General features: G+C 39.7%; 1 long non-coding RNA gene across 1 annotated transcript in view; it reads left to right on the top strand.

The window, feature by feature from the left end:
• The first annotated feature begins 737 nt into the window (after window positions 1-737).
• The window catches only part of Gm29669 (predicted gene 29669), a 77,267-nt gene continuing 65,326 nt past the window's right edge, over window positions 738-12,678 (top strand). Inside the window, exon 1 of the long non-coding RNA NR_136907.1 lies at window positions 738-820. This is a non-coding gene — a long non-coding RNA (predicted gene 29669). The remainder of the gene's footprint in view (window positions 821-12,678) is intronic.

Raw genomic sequence — 12,678 nt, 5'->3', positions numbered from 1 at the left:
TTTACAGGAAGATTATATGCATATGCAATGTGTGTACATGTGTGTATGTTGCCTGTGGGCTTCTCTGGGTCCTTCTGTTTCCCCATCCCTCCAGCATCAGAGGTTCCTAAACACTTGAGCTGACTTTTCCATGGATTCTGACAATTTAAATTCAGATATTAATACCTGCATGGCTGGTGCTTTTTTTTTTTCAATTGAGCCATATCCATAGCCCAAGGACTTAAAATGTTGCATGAGAAAAATTGAAATATTGATTAAAATGTTTTTAACTTCAATGATTTTTTTTTAATTTCTCTTAAGAAAAGGAAAGGGAAAAAAAGGATTAAAAAATATAATCCCTTCCCACTTCTCTACAGTCACCTATTAGAACCACACTTGTATTTCTGTGGTCTGCCTATCAGTTTCTATTTAACTTAGTTAATAATTTAGATATTGGCAGATACCAAGCATCAAGCCAAGTTCTGAGCTGGAAGCTTTACATTTTAAGGGCGTGAGCTGCAAACCTCCACTAACAGTGTGAGCAGAGCTCAGGGATTGCTTGTGTCCTAGAGGAGGGCAAGACTGGGCACAGCACCCTCTGAACATGCTCACTGGCCTGATTTTGCAAAACCTCCCATTCTGTTGCAAGATCCCTGCTGTGTGGGCTGTGGACTATCACCCCACATTGTCCCTGATTCTCGGAGATGGAAAACAGGATGAGCCCTCAGCCATAGCACTGGCTGAAAAAGCAAGGAGTTGAAATTGTTCAAACAGAGAGGAAGAATGGTAACTCCATTCCCATTGGCTGGAGCTCCAGCACACTGCGGCGAGCATCTCTGAAGTAGGTAATCACATTCTTTGTTGACCTCACCCTGAGGCAAAATTTCTAACAGAAGCATATGGAGTTCCTAAATTTCTACTCAGGTTACCATTATTGCTGCTCTACCTAAACACAGACAAAGCATCTGTCAATGTAAGGCTTTAGTCCAGAGCCAGAGCCTCTCCACACAAATGAATACTGCTCACACCTTCGCTTTCTCCTCTCTCCACCAGTCAGCCAGAATCCACAATGTTACAAAAGCCTAAAGTTTGTGACTTTAGTCACAGGCTGGGTTGACTGAGTTCATTTAGACCAAATACATCATCTAATAGACATGTATTTGTTTTCTAAGGAAAAAAAATATAGGCTAGAAATTGAATAACCCAGGCTGTTTCCTATCTCGAGTTTTAAGAATTTCTTGATCCTGAGACAGCAGTGATTCTTTCCATATGTCACAGGCCACCCACCAGCGTGGGAACCTTAGTCATTGTTAGTCATGTAACACCAAGCTAATGTTTCCACAGTCCTTTCTCTAGAGGCTAGAAAGATTGGAGGATTTGGCTTGGTTTTGGTGTCTGTTGGATTATGTTGTAAGTTTGTCTGTGTGTGTATCTCTCTCTATGTGTCTCTGTCTGTCTGTGTGTGTGTCTCTGTGTTTCTCTCTCTCTCTCTCTCTCTCTCTCTCTCTCTCTTCCTACCTACTTATCTCAATACGAGGTCTTGCTATGTAGTCCAGGTTTACCTGAAATTAACAGCATAGTTCAGGCTGTTCTCCACCTCCAAGTAATTCTCACACTGCAGCCTCCCAAGTGCGAGGATTATAGGCATGAGCCAATCATTGGCTTTAGATTTTGAGACAAGATGTTTATCTATAGCCTAGATTGAGGGAGAACTAAACCTCGGTCCTCCTGCCTCTACCTCCTAGTGGGAGCTACAGTCTTGGGACTACAAAAAAAAAAAGTGACCTTAGAAACAAGTATCTGTGCCTGTAGTTTTCTAAACTGTCTCTCCCATTTCTATAACTCTGACAATATTATGGTATTCTGATACACTTCTTGCAAACCAGGCAGTGAACAGTGAATAACTCTTCATAGGGTCTTAGAAGAAGCTGAACTTCAGAACCTGGAAGTCTCAGCACTGGGAAGCAGGTGAGGCTTTGAGACTTAAAGTCCCCCAGACATTCCTAGTCTCTGTTTTCTCACCTGTGATAATAAAAGATTAGGCTAGGGCTCACCAGGGACCTGTTGAACTCTGATGAGGGTCTGAAAAGTCTTCGGGGAGAGAATGTGTTCGGGGAGAGAGAGTCACACCAGGTATATGTTTTTGAAGTGTTAATGATTAATGGGTTGTGTATGACACTGAAATCAGTTAAGCACAACTCAAATATTTACTCATCCTTGCTGCAGAGTATTTTCCATTATGGGATGGTATTGGGCAATGGAAAAATTTTCAAATACTTTTAGTGGAAGAGACTAATTAGGCTCACTTTCCTGTTACTATTATGTAAAGCTCACGGTAGGGCCTTAGTGCTGTGTGAGTGCCTCTGCTTAGTCACAGTGTGTAATAAAGCATCAAGAATTACTTAGCAGGCTGCTCTCAGAAGTTGGTGTCTTCTAAGCTCAGGCTATCGTCCCAGGTGTTAACAATTATAATTCAAATTGTCAACAGTGTTTTCGGTAATTATGCACACCGCTCTCTGAGGCTGACCTAAAATGGAAGCCAGAAATAGAAGCTCATGTTCTACAACTGTCTTCATACAGGACAGAAAGATGTCAATCACTTCAGTATTCCCAAAAGACGAGAAACATACCTTTTCTGCCACCAGAGGTGACTATGTTTGTTGTTCCGTGAGTGTTAGTATGGAAAGCCTTGGAAACTACTCCAGCTGCCCAAATGTTTAGCAAATTACACAATAAATTGACAATCACAATTCTGAGTTTTAAATTTTACCCTAGATTTACTTGATCATATAGGATGAATTCCATATACATGTGTGTGTCCCTCCCTTCCTCCCTCAAGTAGTCCGTGTGGGTCTCTAACTATGAAGACAACCTTGAACTCCTGGCCTTCCTGTTGCTGCCTTCTGGCACCACAGGCATGTGCCACTGTGACAGGCTATCTTGTTTTATAAAGGAGGCCTTACCTTTCTTTATTTTAAAATAATTTGGGAGAGCTTTAGTAATTATGTAATAGTGTTAGAATCTGGGAATGTGATGACCTAATTCCCTGAGTCCCCACCCTTTATTGTGCAATAATGTTTGATTCTGTCTCCTTCTGGGTATTTTCCACATCTGAATCCTCCCTTGAATTCTGCTTCTCAGTGGCAGCTTTCCCTTCTCTACATTTTACTTAACCCTCCAACTGCAGGACTTCACTTATTTATATTCAGCTCTATTGTTACCCGGCAAACATACCATGGTTTTCTGACTGAAAGAAAACATGCTTTCTTTCCTCCCTTGCCAACACTCCACATGTGTTGTTCCTAAAATGGCACATTAGGAAATTAAAGAAAAATCTCTGTCCTTGAGTTCAAATGAACACTTCAGAAACGTTATCTGGGATTTAGTTACCACATGCCAACCTCTACACCTGTCCATGCTAAATGCTAGCTTTCCTGGCCTTGTTCTTTCCCTCTATTTTATCCCCTTCTACTGGAACAGGGGAAACTCTTTCCCAGAATTCCAGGCATTTTCCCTGTTCTGTCTTAGGGCATCCCTGGACAGCTGCTCCCATCAGAACCTGTGCTTCCAGATAGCATCAAGTCATCGGCTGGCAGGAACCATTGCACGCACAAGAGGAATAGAAGGAACAGTTAGAAAATAGGGAACTTCTACTGCCTCAAACCATAGTGTGATGATGGTGGTGATGATGATGATAACAATAAAGACTATGTACATTTAAAAGAACAAGGGGAGAGGAGTTTAAAGTTTCTCCATACACAGAACTGTTTGGGTAGATAGAAATGTAAATTATCAAGGTTTGGTCATTGTGCCTTGTATGGATATAAAATTATCACACCATACCTCATAAATGTATCCAGTTATTTTGTGCCAGTGATAAAATATGAAAATGAGATAAAAGTGTTCCAAGTTGATTTAGAACTCTCACTTAGTATAAATGAAGTTATAATTCATAAAATGCTACATAAGCAGTTCATTTGCTGTTGTGTCTGGTGAGGCGTTATCTTTAGGCCTAATCTTTTTATTATTGTATTAACTTTTTAGAAAGAGTATTAGACTGTTTCTGAGTAGGATTGTGCACCTGGGAGACCGGCCTGTGCTCATGCCTGTTGAGGATCATCTGATTAGGTTGATTAAGATGGGAACATCTGCTCACTATGGACGTCACCATTCCCTAGGCTATGATTCTGGACTGGAGAAAAAAGGAGAAAGTGAGTGCCCATCTCTCTCTGCTTCTTGAATGTGGATGGACTGTGATCAGCCGTCTCAGCTCCTGCTGCAGTGGCATACCCTCTGTGACAGATTGCACCTTTGAACCATGAGGCATATTGCTAAGGTGCATTTATAGTTCCATAAAATTAGCCACACTAATACGGCCTTTGTGGAAAAAAATATTTTGTAAAAATTGTGGTTTTTATTCATTTTTGAAGAAAGGAAGTTAATATTTCATTCATAAATTAAATATGTGACTTTCAAAAATCCTTACTACCCAGGTTAGGTTGAGGGCTCAGTGAGTAGATAACTTGCTAGGTAAACATGTGGACCTTCATTCAGAGCCCCAGATCCCACATAAAAAGTCTGGTATTGTAGCATGTAATCCTTCACTAGGGAAACAGACAGTTGTATCCCACAGACTCACTGGCTAACCCATCTAGCAACAAGTGCACTCTGGATTCAGTGAGAGATGCTATCTCAAATCTAAACCAGAAGGTGATTAAGGACGACACTAAGTATACCTCTTGTGTGTTCACATACATTCACTCATATGTACATACACACATACTGTCGTGAATATGCTCTGCTAGAAATATAGAGGAACATGTTTTCCGTAATGTCAGAATGTATTAACTAAATCAATTCATATGATATAGCAGTTTCAAGGGCAGCAATTTCCAGACAGGTAATTTCCTACCCAGGTAATCTGGCTAAGACAAATGCAGGTTCTTCCAGTCCAACTTTAATTACTAATATTAACACTATTGTATAACACACAGTAAATATATCTGTGTATGTATAAGTGGTTTGCGCAATGAATACACAAGGGTTTGAAAGCTTTCCAAACTGAGCTGAGAGAATTTAAGTAGAACCTGTATTGATAAGGCAACAAAACCAGACCTGCAGAGAATCTGCTGTTGTAAAAACCAGGCATGGGAGAGCCATGTTTCAGAGCAAAGGCATAATGAGCTAGAGAGATGAGAAGGCAGAACCTGACTGGAGTAGGAAAAAGTTGAATCAGGTCCAGGTGCATCCACAGATGCACAACAGACAGCAACAAGAACAGATGAAGCAACAGAGAGCAAATCAAGTAGGCCACACCAGCACAGGGAACCCAAGTGAGCTGAAGCCCCAGAAACACTTGATGGTTCTTAGCCTTTCAGTCCCCGTTGACACACCACTTATCAGATGATAGATTGATATGGGGTTGTGCCTTAGCAGGGTTAGAGAATTCATAGACTTACACAGTTCAGATCAGGGAGCTATACCTTTCCCCAGTCTGGCATGTCCTCTCAGTCCTTGGGCCTAGTTTCCCTGATGTGATTTTAATATACTTATGTGCCCCATACAAATTTATATGGTGGTTCTCTTTATAATCCCAAGAAGGAGTGATTTATTAGTTTGTGCTGTATGGGGGCAGGGGGCGTTGGACATATGATGCTGTTCACATCCCCATCCAGGAGCCCAATCATCCTTCTCCCTCAAAATGAAGTCAATAGCTGATTGTAAAATAGTCTTTCCAGGCAAGGCACAGTTTGAAAAAGCACTTTTTACATAGTATGAAGTAGAGCAGGATATTGTATAATCTAAAGAATATCTCTCTCTCTCTCTCTCACACACACATACACACACATACACACACACACATTGCTACTGAAAATATGTTTGCAAAAATAAAGCATAAATGACTAATGAGCTCTGGTCTCTGGAGCCCACATTTTGAGATCTGACTTGCATACTGTGATTTATATCCCAAACAAGATGCTTTTTTTTTAATTGGATATTTTCTTTATTTACATTGCAAATTTTATCCCCTTTCCTGGTTTCCCCTCTGAAAACCCCCTCCTCGTAGCCTCTCCTCCCTTCTCCTGCTGACCAACCCACCCACTCCTGTTTCCTGGCCCTGGCATTCCATTACACTGGGGCATAGAGCTTTCACAGGACCAAGGGCCTGTCCTCCCATTGATGTCCAACTAGGCCGTCCTTTACTACATATGCAGATAGAGCCATGTGTCCCACCATGTGGACTCTTTGGTTGGTGACTTAGTCCCTGGGAGCTCTGGAGGTACTGGTTAATTCATGTTGTTGTTCCCCCTAAAGGGCTGCAAATCCCTTTAGCTCCTTATGTCCTTTCTCTAGCTCCTTCATTGTGGACTCAATGAAGCTATGCTCAGTCCAATGGATGGCAGTGAGCATCCACTTCTGTATTTGTCAGGCACTGGCAGAGCCTCTCAGGAGACAGCTGTATCAGGCTCCTGTCAGCAAGCACTTGTTGGCATCCACAATAGTGTCTGGGTTTGGCGATTGTATATGGGATGGGTCTCCAGGTGGGGCAGTCTCTGGATGGCCATTTCTTCAGTCTCTGCTCCACACTTTCTCTCTGTAACTCCTTCCACGGGTATTTTGTTCCTCTTCTAAGAAGAACCGAAGTACCCACACTTTGGTCTTCCTTCTTTTTGAGTTTCATGTGGTTTGTGAATTATGTCTTGGGTATTCTGAGCTTCTGGGCTAATATCCACTTATCAATAAGTGCATATCATGTGTGTGTGTTCTTTTGTGATTTGTTTATCTCACTCAGGATGATATCCTCCAAATCCATCTATTTGCCCAAGAATTTCATGAGTTCCTTGTTTTTCATAGCTGCGTAGTATGCCATTGTGTGGCTGTACCACATTTAACAAGATGCTCCTTAAGCATCAAGTCACCCTCTGCCACTTCACAAGACATGCCCAGACCTCTTTGAATCCTATAACAAACATAGTTCTGGCCCCAAGACCAGCTCTTTTACAAAAGAAGGTTAGAATATACTCAAGGAAGCTTTAGCTATTGAGGCAGGAAAAAATCTACATATACAATTTATGCAAATAATATTAATAAATTCATGATTATTTCTTCTCAATATAGTTGACTACTATTAGGTATATCCCATCCTTTCCTTTATAATATTTCTCTCCTTGTTCCCCCCTCCTCCTTTCTATTATCCCTCTTTCCTGCCTTCTCTCTCCTTCCTAAGCTTCCCAATCCTTTTTGATTAAGAATATCTACATACCTGTATTGCCCAGTGAGCTTCAAGGTACTTAGACCAAAGATCTTACTCAGGGTGTGCACCCGGTGTTGGAAAATAACTCCTAGAAAAATCCATGATTAATGCCACTTACAGAGATAGAGCCCCAGATTTTGTTTTTGTTTTCAAAGCCTTATTGCCTAAGCAGTTCACTTCAAACTTCTGTCCAATAAGGAGATGAGGCTATGTCCTGATCTAAGTTATACCACATTGAATAAAGCAGTGGTTTTGTTTTTGTTTTGTTTTCTGGTTGCACATTGCCCTGGGAGGCTCCATTATATAAGCAGCTTTTGTCTGCATCTTAAGGGAGAAGGATTACTGTAGCCCCAGGATGGACCAAAACACTGTACCATCTGTTAAGTACTACCTATCCAGACAGACAAACGACTTGTTCCTAGGATTGGGAGGCACACGGTAAGTTTTTTGGGGAGAGTTGAAACTTCAGGGACACATGAGTATGTGATGTAAATGCCCTAGTTAGGGTTACTACTACTTTAATGAAACACCATGACCAAATTCGCTTTGGGGAGGAAAGAGTTTATTTGGCTTACACTTCCACTTTGTAGTCTATCTGAATGAAGTTAAGACAGTAACTCAAACGAGTCAAGATCCTGGCGACAGGAGCCGATGCAGAAGCCATAGAGGGGTACTGCCTACTGGCTTGCCCCCCATGAAAGAAAACTCAGCCTGCTTTCTTATAGAACCCAGGACCACCAGCCCAGAAGTGGGCCCATCCACAATGGGCTGAGTCCTCCTCATCAATCACTAATCAGGAAAATGTTTTACACCCATACCTAACAGAGGCATTTCTCAATTAAAGTTTCCTCCTTTCAGATAAATAACTCTAGCTTATGTCAAGCTGACATAAAACTAGCCAACACACACACACCTAAAACCCATAAAATGATGGACACCTAACACTGTGATTGTATAGCCTATCTATGGATACCTAATACATGCAGTCATAATTGTGAACTCGCAGACTTGACCCAGTGTCTTGTTTTTCACACAGCCTACGTGACTGCCTGCCTGACTGTCCACCTGTTTACCTGTCTAGACCTAACCTGCCATTTCCTGCTCTGGAGCCGGTTCAGCCTTTGCCCTTGCTACTTAACTCTGCAAAGTTTCATATCTTAATTGTTTCTTTCTGCCTTCCCGGTCTGGACCATAACTTAACATGTCAAGGGATATAATCAATGGTATAGAATACACATAAATACATTTCTTACTTTGGTAAGCATAGAGTCATGTTCAGGTGTATCTTAGGAAAAATTATAGACACCTGACTGAATCATTGATTTCACGGCTATTTTCTCAAAAATGGGAAATATGAAGGAAGCATTTGAGAGTCTGGATGTTCGAAGAGCAACTGTTGCAACTACTGTTTTCTTTCAAGGCTCAGGGACACCCTGGTTGCAGAAGCCAGACTCCAAAACTTGATAGCCATGTTTAAATCACAAATTCTCACTTCTAGTTTGGTAATGTTGACAATTTAAAAAAGAAAAAAAAATCTCGCAATACTTCTGCTCACCCATCTTCTAGGTAGACACCAAAGTCATGCTGTTACTTTGTTGAGATCAAATGTGCTGCCACAAAGCCTGCCATCTGTTAGAGACAATGTAAGTACATGCTGATAGTACCACCATCACTGTTAGAAAAGGATGCTTTGTACTTAAGATCATAGTGGAGGCTCCCTTTAACATGTGTCATATGGGCTCTAATTCCTTCATCTAACTTCAACTCTCTCCTTGTATAAGGCTCCACAAACGTAGAATGTTCTCATTTGCAAGGACCAGGCAAGTTGTGATGAATTTTCATAAACATGTGTAGGATGCTCACCATCTTCTCTTTGAAATGGAGTCTCACCTCCAGCTAAGTATGTACAATGCAGATCTGGCTGGCCTCAAACTTGTGGAAATCACCTCCTGCCTTTGCCTCTCAAATACTGAGATTATAGGTGCATGCCACCATGCCCAGCTAACATTCCTCCTTACTATGAAAAAAATACTGTTTCAAACTTTATAATATTTTGTTCACTCTTTAGACTTGACAATCTTGCAAACACTTAGATGTCCTATGCAACACCTGACTGTAAGACCTCTGACATATTCATGAGGCATGCTGCTGGTGAAAACAGCCATGCTTGCTTGTACTCAACCAAAGTAGACATTGATATTGAGACCTTTAATTGTGTCAATAGTAGAAGGTAGGTACTAACATAGAACTTGAAATTACAAACTTTATAGAAGGCTTTAACAAAGTGCTTCAAGTGTACTGTCTCATTTAATTAAAACTTGCTATCACTACTCTGTAGATGTGGAAAATTTGTTTCAGAAACATCAAATAGTTGGCCAACCAACACTGAGTCAAAAATAATAGGCAATACTAAGACTGAAAGAAGTTCTTTCACCTGTATCTTTAGAGATAGACAGAGGTTTAGTTTTGTTACAGAGAAACCTAACTGGAAGGTTGAGTATAGATGAAAAGAAATCATTCAGGAATTGATAAGGGTTGAAGGTGGATAACAGATATTCAGGGTTCATTTTCCTGTGTCTATTTTATACCATATGAAAATTTTCAAAACTTTTTGAAAGCTGGGTGTTTTTTAAAGGGAATTTCTGGACTGAAAAGGTGGGATATGAATCATACCTTTGCTCCTTGTCTGCTGCATGCCATTGGGAAGGCCTGAACTAAGTTCCCAGTATGTAAAATGGGAGCAAAAGTAAATCAACCCTCCTTTCCAAGCAAGCGACAGAAATGAGATAAGCTAACCTGCTGCATGGAAGTACAGCAAGTACCTTTGACAGAGATATTGTCCTAGTGTTTGCCTTTGTTATAAACCAAGCTCATAACACTTTGCACAAAATGTTAGTAAACTCATTTATTTCTTCAATAGGTAAACATTTGAATGATGTACAAGCCACATTTTAAGACCAGGTGGTTTGACAGCAAACAAAATAGCATATACTTAGCCTTGTTGAGCTTAAATTATGGTAAATAAGCATTATACACATATACATATTTTTTACATATGTTACATACATACATAGGTTTGTACACTCAGTGAGTAAAGGTCATTTGGTTATTTTGTCTGCTACTAAGTCATCAGAGTTTAGACCTTGGCTTGACATATTTATTATATGTAATATGTATATATATATTATATATGTTTATATAAATATTATAATGTAACATAATAGTTATATAAATATATTTAATATAATATATATACAATATAAAATGCTTGTGAGATAGATATTGTGTAATATATAATATATGTAGGTTAGATATTAATGAAGCACATATAGCAAGATAAATACAATATATAATAAACTGCTATTTTATGTAGAATGATCAAAGAAGTGGCCAATTGTACATGGTCATCAATAAAAATGAATCACATGTACTTTAAAAAATATTTTTTATCTTTGTATACACACATATACATGGGAGGATATATGTGTGTATATGTATATGTGTATACATATATATGTATGTATATATGTATATATGTATATATGTATAATTATGTATATATATACATGGGCTATTATATGTGATATAATAGTTGGAGTTGAACAACTATGCTGTGTCATGGAAGCTAGAAGAGAGTGTCACATTCCCTGGAATCACAGGTGATTTTGAACTATCTGGTGCAAATGCTGACAACCAAACTCAGTCCCCTCAATGAGCCATAAGTGCTCTTAACGGGTGCTCCCATTTTTCTGCCACATGAACTGTACCAACTTTCATCCCTGTGTTAGTCAGGTTTCGGTTACTGTAACAAGATACCTAAAAATCATTGAGTTATAACTATGAAAGGTTTGTTTGCCTCATAGTTTCAGTGGCTTCAGTTTACGGTTACTTGACCCTATAGCTTGAGACCATTGGCAAAACATAAGGTTCCTCACCTGATGATGGCCAAAACCCAGGAAAAGAGAAAAGATGCGAAGGTCCTAGGGCATATCGCCAATGACTTTTCATCTTTCTAGAAGGCTACAATCATAAAGGTTCCTCCTGTAGGTTGGGGCTCATGTGTTCAATGTAAAGGCCTTTCATAGATATACCAGACCCAAACTTTAGCAATTTTTAATTCAACTGAAAGTAACACTTAAAACCTCTTAATTGCAGACAGTAAGAGCACTCATTAGGTAAAAGGGCTTGCTGCCAGGCCTGACAGCGTGTGTCAAGTCCCCAGACACCTAGGACAAAAGGAGAGAGAAGACTCCCAAATGTTGTTTTCTAATGTCCACATGTCTATTGTGTCATGTGGACTTATATCAAACAAATAAATAAATAGATAAATAAATAAACAAACAAACAAGCTTTTCAATAACATTTCAGTTGTCTTACTACACTGTACACATGCACTATATCTTGTTTCACATGGCACATGTCCACAGGGTGGAAACGCTGCATAGTGGTGTTCTGTCACTGCATGCCAATGCCTTATTTCTCTTTCAGTGATATATTTTACTGTGTTGGGAATGGCATGGAAAAAGCTTTTACATCAAGACATTCAGCAAAGTCAATAAACCATGATCTAGTTTATTGTTCAATGGTTGACATGCTGAAAAATATGATGGTGAACTAATTGTTAAGATTTTGTTATACTATACATTCAAGTATATTTATGTTTCTAGAGAGAGCCAGATATTGAAATTGTGCCAGATACCACAAGGTAAATTTCTTTCATAAGAACGTCTTGATTAATAAACTCATAGAGACTTGATAAGAATGAGCCTTGCTGATATCCTGTGAAGGAGAGTATGTCCTGTCATAAGTAGAGGAAAAAGGAAAGATAAGCCATTGCATCTGGAAGGAAGTGAGCCAAAGAAAACTCTGTGGGGTCAGAGGAGTCAACAAAGTTGGACTGTATTGTGCTTCGAAGGCCATAAAAGGCCTGCCTTTCAATGCGAGAGAAACTCACACAGGTTGAGCAGAGAGAGAACCTGATCTAACTTGTCTTTGTGTGGAGTGTTCTGGCTGCTGTGGAGAAGGGTTCACAGGAGGAAACCTGAAAGAAGGATTACTGAGTAGACCAAGGGATACATGAGGGTGGTTTCCACTGCTGTGGCAAGATGTTTAAAAGTAATGCTTTGACTCTTTGATAGATTTTGATGGAAAAAGACAGTAAAGCTTCTGACAAATTGGAAATTAAAGACGGTCAAAACTACCTCTAACATAAGTTAAGAATTGACTTCTATATTTGCATTCTGTATTCTGAGTTGGAGGAGAGAGAGATTCTGTTTACCAAGACTAGGAAGATCAGAAAAGAGAAGGAAGAGTTGGGGCTTTGGCTTGTCTTTCAGACATGTTAAATATGAGATGTCTATTAAACATCTAAACATTCGTGGATAAAAAGATTGAGAAGAAAGCTTGTAATTAATAGATGATGGATGGATGGATGTACAGCAGAT

This window comes from Mus musculus, chromosome 1 (assembly GCF_000001635.26).
Source record: "Mus musculus strain C57BL/6J chromosome 1, GRCm38.p6 C57BL/6J".
NCBI lineage: Eukaryota > Metazoa > Chordata > Mammalia > Rodentia > Muridae > Mus > Mus musculus.
The sequence above is the reverse complement of the archived record's forward strand: the minus strand, read 5'-3'. Positions and strand labels throughout refer to the sequence as shown.